The sequence below is a fragment of the Empidonax traillii genome, unplaced genomic scaffold (assembly GCF_003031625.1).
Source record: "Empidonax traillii isolate 1590-97213 ecotype Southwest subspecies unplaced genomic scaffold, ASM303162v1 scaffold1596:size141963, whole genome shotgun sequence".
Lineage (NCBI taxonomy): Eukaryota > Metazoa > Chordata > Aves > Passeriformes > Tyrannidae > Empidonax > Empidonax traillii.
In genome coordinates, this window is record NW_020956789.1 from 55,820 (window position 1) to 64,635 (window position 8,816).

An 8,816-nucleotide genomic window follows, 5' to 3' on the forward strand; every position below is an offset into this window, starting at 1 on the left:
ATGCAACAATATGAATATGTATGTGATTATGTTGTAATCATTGCCAAACCTGTATAAAATACTCATTCTAACCTAACCAACTTGGAGCCTGTTTTCCCAGCACTAGCTGGCAGGCTGCCCGGCCGTTAATCAATAAATACCTTGCTGCTTTAGACATAAAACTTTGTCTAAACAGTTTTTTATCTGCTCTTTTCTGGGCATCAAAGGTCCCCGTTATAAAGAGTGTATTGGTGGAGTCAAATTGTAAATATGGGACTGGGACACTGTTACTGTTGCCTGAGGTTGAATATAATCTGTTAGGGAGAGATTTGATTGTGGAGTTGGGAATAAAATTAGAGGTCGAAGAAAAAGAGTTGAAAATTAAACTGTGTCCCCTTACAGAGGTGGACGAGAAACAGATTAACCCTGAAGTCTGGTACACTCCAGAAACTGTGGGAAAATTAGATATTGAACCATTTGAAGTAACTATTAAGAACCCAGAGATTCCTGTAAGGATTAAGCAGTATCCCTTACCTAGTGAAAGCAGAAAGGGACTGAAACCTGAGATCGAACGATTATTAAAGCAGGGGCTTCTTGAGCCCTGTATGTCCCCTTTTAATACTCCCATCCTACCAGTTAAGAAGGCGGATGGAAGTTATCGGTTAGTACATGATTTAAGGGAAATTAATAAAAGGATCGTAAGTCGATTTCCAGTAGTTGCAAATCCCCATACTTTACTAAGTCAGTTAAACCCTGAGTATCAATGGTACAGTGTAATAGATTTTAAAGATGCATTTTGGACCTGTCCCCTCAAGAAAGATTGCAGAGATTATTTTACCTTTGAGTGGGAGGACCCTGATACGTTCAGGAAGTAACAACTTAGGTGGTGTGTGTTGCCTCAGGGATTCACTGAGTCGCCTAACCTATTTGGACAAGTTTTAGAGTGAATCCTTCAAGAATATCAACTACCAGAGGGGGTAATATTGGTCCAATATGTGGATGATTTGTTAATAGCAGGGAAAAGCCAAGAAGTGGTGAGGAAAGAAACCGTTAGAATGCTGAACTTTTTGAACCTCCATGGTCTGAAGGTTTCTAAATCTAAGTTACAGTTTGTGGAGCAGGAAGTGAAATATGAGTGAATGAGAAAGACGCAGCAAAGTTGCAATCTGAGTGCAGAGTTCTTCTAGCTGCAGTTCCATCTCCCTGTGAAGGGCAATGGCCAGTGAAGGTGAAATAAAGACAAGATAAAACACAATAAAAATTTATTTATGTTAGTAAAATTTACCTATGTTAAGTGTGACTTTGCAAAATTGTAACTGCTTGAAAGAAGGTTGCTGCCCAAATTGTGGGCAATTAAGATAAATAGAGACATAGATAGATAGATAGATAGATAGATTGGGTTGGAAAAGACCTCCAAGATCATCCAGTCCAACCCCTGATCCAACTCCAATTACTATATCATGGCACTAAGGGCCAAGTCCAATCTCTGTTTAAAAACCTCCAGGGACGGTGAATCCACCACCTCTCTGGGCAGGCCTTTCCAATGCCTGATTACCATCTCTGTAAAGAATTTCTTCCTAACATCTAACCTAAACCTCCCCTGGCAGAGCTTGAGCCCATGTCCCCTTATCCTATTGTTGGTTGCCTGGGAGAAGAAACCAACCCCCACCTGGCTATAACCTCCCTTCAGGTAGTTGTAGAGAGTGATGAGGTCACCTCTAGGCCTTCTCTTCTCCAGACTAAACAACCCCAGCTCCCCCAGCCTCTCCTCATAGGACTTGTGCTCAAGTCCCTTCACCAGCCTGGTTGCTCTTCTCTGGACCTGCTCCAGCACCTCAATATCCTTCCTGAACTGAGGGGTCCAGAGCTGAACACAATACTCAAGGTGTGACCTCACAAACGCAGAGTACAGGGGAAGGATCACTTCCCTGCTCCTGCTGACCACACTGTTCTTGATGCAGGTCAGGATGTCATTGGCCTTCTTGGCCACCTGGGCACACTGCTGACTCATGTTCAACCTCCTGTTGATCAGCACCCCCAGGTCCCTTTCTGCCTGGCTGCTCTCCAGCCACTCTGTCCCCAGCCTGTAATGCTGCATGGGGTTGTTGTGGCCAAAGCGCAGGGCTCAGCACTTGGCCTTGTTGAACCTCATTCCGTTGGAGTCAGCCTATCTCTCCAGTCTATTCAGATCCCTCTGCAGAGCCCTCCTGCCTCCCGGCAGGTTGACACTCCCTCCCAACTTGGTGTCGTCTGCAAATTTGCTAATGATGGACTCAATCCCCTCATCTAAATCATCGATAAAGATGTTAAAAAGGACTGGGCCCAGCACTGATCCCTAGGGAACACCGCTGGTGACCGGCCACCAACTGGATGCAGTCCCGTTCACCACCACTCTCTGGGCCCGGCCCTCGAGCCAGTTCCTGACCCAGCACAGAGTGCCCCTGTCCAAGACATGTGCTGCCAACTTTTCCAGGAGTATATTATGGGAGACAGTGTCAAAAAGGCTTTGCTGAAGTCCAGATAGACCCCATTCACAGCCTTTCCCTCATCCACCAGGTGGGTCACCTGATCGTAAAAGGAGATCAGGTTGGTCAAACAGGATCTGCCCCTCCTAAACCCATATTGACTGGGTCTGATTCCTTTTCCATCCTGTAGCTGCTGTGTGATTGCACACAGGATGATCTGCTCCATAACCTTTTAAGGCACCGAGGTCAGGCTGACAGGTCTGTAGTTACCAGGGTCAACCTTGCACCTTTTTTTATGGATTGGGGTGATATTTGCCAACTTCCAATCATATGGGACCTCCCCAGTGAACCAGGACTGTTGGAAGATGATGGAGAGCGGCTTGGCAAGTTCTTCTGCCAGTTCCCTCATTACCCTAGGATGGATCCCGTCTGGTCCCATAGACTTGTGAGGATCCAGATGACTCAATAAGTCACTAACTATTTCCTCCTGGAATACAAGGGGGCTATTTGGCTTCCTGTCTACCAGCTCCAGAGGCCAGTTGCCTTGAGGGCCACCTGTCTTACTGGTAAAAACTGAGGCAAAACAGGTGTTAAGTACCTCAGTCTTCTCTTCATCTCTATTAACTACGTTTCCCTCCAAGTCCATCAAAGAATGGAGGTTTTCTTTGCCCCTCCTTCTGTTAATAATGTATTTATAGAAGGACTTTTTGTTATCCCTAACAGAAATGGTCAAATTAACTTCAAATTGCACTTTTGCATCCCTGATTTTCCTTCTGCATGATCTAGCTGTCTTCCTAAATTCTTCGCAAGTAGCCAGCCCTTTCTTCCATAGTCGGTAAACTCTCTTTTTATCCCTAATTTCCTTCACAATCTCCCTGTTTAACCAAACTGGTTGTCTTCCCCCCCGGTTTGCCTTTCGGCACACCGGTACGGCCTGTTCCTGTGCACTCAAAACTTCCTGCTTGAAGCACATTTCTTCCTCCTGGACTCCCTTGTTTTCAAGGGTTGTTTCCCAGGGTATGCTTTGGACTAGACTTCTGAATAGGTCAAAATCTGCCCTCCGGAAGTCCAGCGTAGAGGTTTTATTGTTGGCTCGCCTGGAATCTCCAAGTATTGAAAATTCTATTATTTCGTGGTCACTATTTCCCAGGCAGCCTTCAACCCCTACATCTCCCACCAGCCCCTCTCTGTTCTTAAACAGCAGGTCTAGCGGGGCCTTACCCCTGGTAGGTTCATTTACCAGCTGATGAAGGAAATTGTCCTCTATACACTCCAGGAACCTCTTAGACTGCCTCTTCTCTGCAGTATTGAGCTCCCAGCAGATATCCAGCAATTTAAAGTCACCCACAAGGACAAGGGCTGACGATTGCAAGACATCCGTCAGCTGCTTGTAGAATAATTCATTCCCTTCGTCATCCTGGTAGGGTGGTCTGTAACAGACACCCATGATGATGTCAGCCTTGTTGGTCTTCCCTCTGATTCTGGTCCACAGGCACTCAACCTTATCATTGCTGACCTCAAGTTCAACAGAGTCAAGAGACTCTCTAACATATAAAGCCACCCTTCCACCTCTCCTACCCTGCCTGTTCTTTCTGAAGAACTTGTAGCTAACTTACATAAACAAAAGGGACTGTCAGGGAAAGCAGGAAAGACTTCTAGCATGTAGCATTGCAAGGGAGACAGAAGAGGGGTGATGGGAAACCTAAACCGTTTGAAATGATAAAACTTTATGTAATTACTCTATAGTAGTAAGAATAGGAGTTAGGTAACCAAATGTCTATTTAGATAAGGCAGACTTTGTAAAGAGTGTATGTGATAGATAATTTTGAAACTCACTCCTTCAAATGTATAAAAAGCTGTTGTGTTTCTTTACTCAGTGGAATGCACGGGGGGGGGCAAAAGCCCCTGCATCTCCTCGGCCATAATAAAAGTGTGCTTTACATATAGTTCAAGGATTTCTTTGAATCAAAGGGATGAAGTGATTGAATTGTTGATTGGACCTCTGCAATAGGTGAAAATTCTTAAGGAGAGACCTCTGTGTCGGTGGAGAGATTTTAGAAGGGACCTCGGAAATCATGGGGCAAGGAATCAGTAAAGGAAGTAGCCCCAAAAGGAAAGGGAGCAGGCAAACATTGCCAGATGTTACCCCTGGCAGTCCTTTGAGGGTAATGATATCAAATTGGGAAGATATTAAGATTACAAAAAATAAGGATAGAGTAAAATGATTATTTATAAGTTAACAGAAGAAGAGTCAACAAAAGGAAAATCAATAGAAACGAAATGGGAACCATTAGATAACTTACCTCCCCCCCCTTATAACCGTTTTCTCCCTTTACAACCACCTTTGGTTGCTGTTCCCTCAGCCCCGCTAAACAATTCCCCTTTACAACTTCCTTTGGCTGTGGACCACACACCCTGCTAAATCGGGAATATGGGAGTCCCAAAAGAACCAAAACTCGAAAGAGAAAACCCAATATATATACCTTGGGGGAATGCAATCCATTGCCCCTCCTATTTGGGATCATAACTTGACCCTAGATCGACAGCATATGAATGATTGACCCAGGGAATTAAAGAAGCTATCCCCCATGGACAAAATGTCATAAAAGCATTTGAGGTTCAGCAAGAAAAGGATGAGACCCCTAGTGTATGGTTAGAAAGGCTGAAGAAAAATCTACAGCAATACTTAGACATTGATCTCGAGACTCCAGTTGGTCAAATACTGTTGAAAGTTCACTTTGTAAATTATGCCTGGAATGATATTAGAAAGGAACTAAAAAAATTAGATGGATGGCAGAATAGGGGGCTCAAAGACTTACTGAGAGAAACCCAAAAGGTATATGTGAGCAGACACCAGTAAATTATTCCAAGACTCCAGGGGATAAAATGTTTTTATTGTAAGAAAAAAGGTCATCTAAAAAGAAAATGTCAGAAAAGACAGAGAGACCTTAAACTATTTGAATCAGTTGAACGAGATTAGGAGTGTCAAGAGCTCTATTTCCTGGGAATGAAACATGGAAACAAGCTCTTGATAAAACTAAATTAGGACCCCAGAATGAAAAATATAAAATTCCTAGTAAATACTGAAGCTAATTGAACATGTATAATCAGAGTTCCCCAAAGTTGTAAAGTCAGCAAAAATACAATCAAAGTGAGTGAAATAAAGAGAGAGATTTGCGAAAAGAAGAGGGAGGGAAGAGGGCGCCGGCAGAAGTGGTTGAAGCAAAAAAGAAAAAAAAAAGAAAAAGTGGCTCTTGGTTCTTGACTCCTCCACCTACCCCGAGCGGGAAGGGGGGGGGGGGGAAGAGAGAAACTGAAGCAGAAATATCTGGAGCAGCAGGATGAAAAAGTCTACAACTTTGGTTTTAGTAACTTAAGAAGAAGGAACTTACTTCTATGGTGTGTTTTATGCTTTAAAAAGAAAGTTAAGAACAGGGTTGAAATAGAGAGGGAAGGGGTTGCATGTACTGAGGCTGGGGAAAGAGGTTAGGATTTCAAATTGATTGATTATTTTGTACTTGTATTAGAAATCTTGGTTGTATTAGAAGTTCTGCTGTGGTGGCATAAGAAAGTGTTGTGTGGTTTTGCAGTTGAGGTGGGGGTTGTGTGGCTCAAGATTTGTGCTTTTGGGAATCCTCACAAGCCTAAAACAATACCAGATTATTTGTTGTCTTAAGATATGTACATAGAGATAGTTTTGATGTGTGTTCTATATTGAAAATCATGCTTTTAAAACAAAAACGGGGCAATGTGACAGCCTGAGTGAATAGAATTGTATTTCCAGGCTAAGCCGCCACTGGCCCTTGCAGGGGCGGAGGGAGTCACCACTTCTGCAGTGAGCAGAAAAATGGTTGTTTTGGTTACCGAGGGCAGCTCGATCACCCCACTCTCCCCCTTGACAGGCCGCTGCTGACTCCTCTCACCTCTCCCCCTTGGAGTGGCTAAAGCGAAAAGGAGGGGGAAAGGAGAGCTAGCTTTATGAGCCTCTATTTACTCTAAATCTGTTTCAAGTTCATAAACTGTGAATATTCCTGCCCTTTTGTGTCCTGATTGAACTTGGGAAAAAGAGGGGTTGTGACAAAAATCAGGAGAGTCACTGTTTTACTTTCAATGTGAAACAACAATGTATCAGAAGTTGTCTGTTTGCAGAAAGTTTATTTCAGAGGACAGACCTGAGAACTGTGCCACCAGAACTCAGACTGAAAGTAGTATGGATAGAAACAACTTTTGTGCAGAAATGAATGAATGCTTTGACAACTGCAAGTGGGATGCACCAAAATAAGAAGGTTTTGAACTGTAATAAAAATTCCTGAAACAAGTCAGGAATAAGTAAACAAAGAAGACTAATTTGCTATTCTCTGTTATATTTGTAAATGTTCTGTCCCAGCAATTTAACAGCATTTTAAGAGGTTCAAGAGCTACATTTCTATATTAAACCAGACTTTAGTACCTACTGATTTAAGTTTTGTATCAGTAAGGGGAACCATAGACCAAATGGAAAAAGGTTTAAGTCTTAAAACAAAACAATTTGGAATCCAGAAATTCTTCTACATGACAAACTTGCCAGTCTCTTTACTAAGAAGAGACTTACTGAAGCAATTGGGAGTCAAGATTAAACTTGAACAGGGCAAAATAAAATCCAAAATAAAAGAGGCAATTAATAAAGATTTTAAGTCTTGCCCTAATAGAGACCTAAAATTCAGACAGTATACCTGGAAAGGGTAGTGAATCAAGTATTCCCTGAAGTATGAACTTCAGAAACCCCAAAGGGAGGGCAAAAGATAACATTATCAATCAAAGTAAAAGTTATTAAAAGAGTGCGAATCAAATATAATACTCTCATCTTACCAACAAAGAAACTTGATGCAACTAAATCCAAATAAATATGTATTGAATGAACTGTTAGCATACTAAACTTTCTCAGATTGAGTACCAAGTCTCTTCACAGAAAGTGCAAGTGGCCATGCAGCAGATCTCCTATCTCAGTTATGAAATCACTGCAGGACAACAAACCCTAAAAACAGCGAGGAAGGAAGCTATCTGCCAAACTCCCCAGCCACAGACTCCGAACCTTTCTCAAAATGACCAGATGGTGCCACTTATGGATCTACAACTATAGACTTCTAGTAAAGCCCCTGTATGAACTCATTAAAGGCGAGTTCAGAATGCTCACTTGGGGTAAGGAAGCTGACAAAGCCTTTTGTGAGCTAAAACAAGAACTGATGAGGACTCCATCCCTTGGGTTACAAAATGTTACCAAACCGTTTTTTGTTTTTTTCCCATGAAAAACAAGAGGTTGCCCTTGGAATTTTGGCTCAAGATATGGGACCGTACAGAAGACCAGCAGCCTATTTTTCCAAGCAATTAGACGAAATAAGTTGAGGATGGCCCAGTTGCCTAAGGGTAGTAACAGCTATGATAACCAACATACATAAAGCACAGAAGTTCACACTGGGCCAGAAAATTACAGTCATGGTCTCTCATACAGTATTATCAGTATTAGAAGTAAAAGGAGATCATTGGCTGTCACCTCAGCGCTTTCTGAAATACCAGATCATACTGATTGAACAGGATGATATAGAAATAGTGGTCACTATCATTGTCAATCCAATTTCTTTTCTCCAGGGGACCACGGGAGATACAGTTACACATGACTGCCTAGAGACAATAGAGGCAGTGTATCTAGCCGACCAGACTTGAAAGAGAAACCCCTGAAGGATGCTGAGGATTCCTGGTTCACAGATGGAGGCAGTTTCATCTGGAAAGGAGTACATAAGGTTGGAAATGCAGCAACCACTGTAAATGAGGTAATAGAGGCAAGAACCCTCCCTATCAACACCTCAGCCCAAAAAGCAGAAATTATAGCGCTAACCTGAACACTGTAGCTCGCAAAAGGAAGAGGATAAATATCTGGACGAACTCAAAATTCAAGTCATTCATGCTCATGGGGTAATTTGAAAAGAAAGAAGACTATTATCTAGGCAAAGAAAATTGATTAAATATGCAAATGAAATCCTCAAACTATTACAAGCAGTCCAGTTGCCAGAAAAAGTTGCTATTATGCATTGCAAAGTTCACCAAAAGGACGTTACTGACCATGAAAGAAGAAATGCCATGGCTGATCGGGAGGCGAAAAAGGCAGTCGAAACAGAAGAAAGCAAAATCCAATCTTTGATCCCTGACGGTAAGATTCAAATTCAGCAATCTAATATAGAGCCTAGTGTCATGGTTTTAGCTAGCTCTTGTAGCCTGGTGAAGAATTTTCTCCCTTCCCCCCCCCCCCCCCCCCCCCCCCATCAAGATAAGCACTTCAGAGTACAAAAGACCTAGCTCCATGGTTGATGGTCGGACATAAGTCTCCTAGGAGACAAG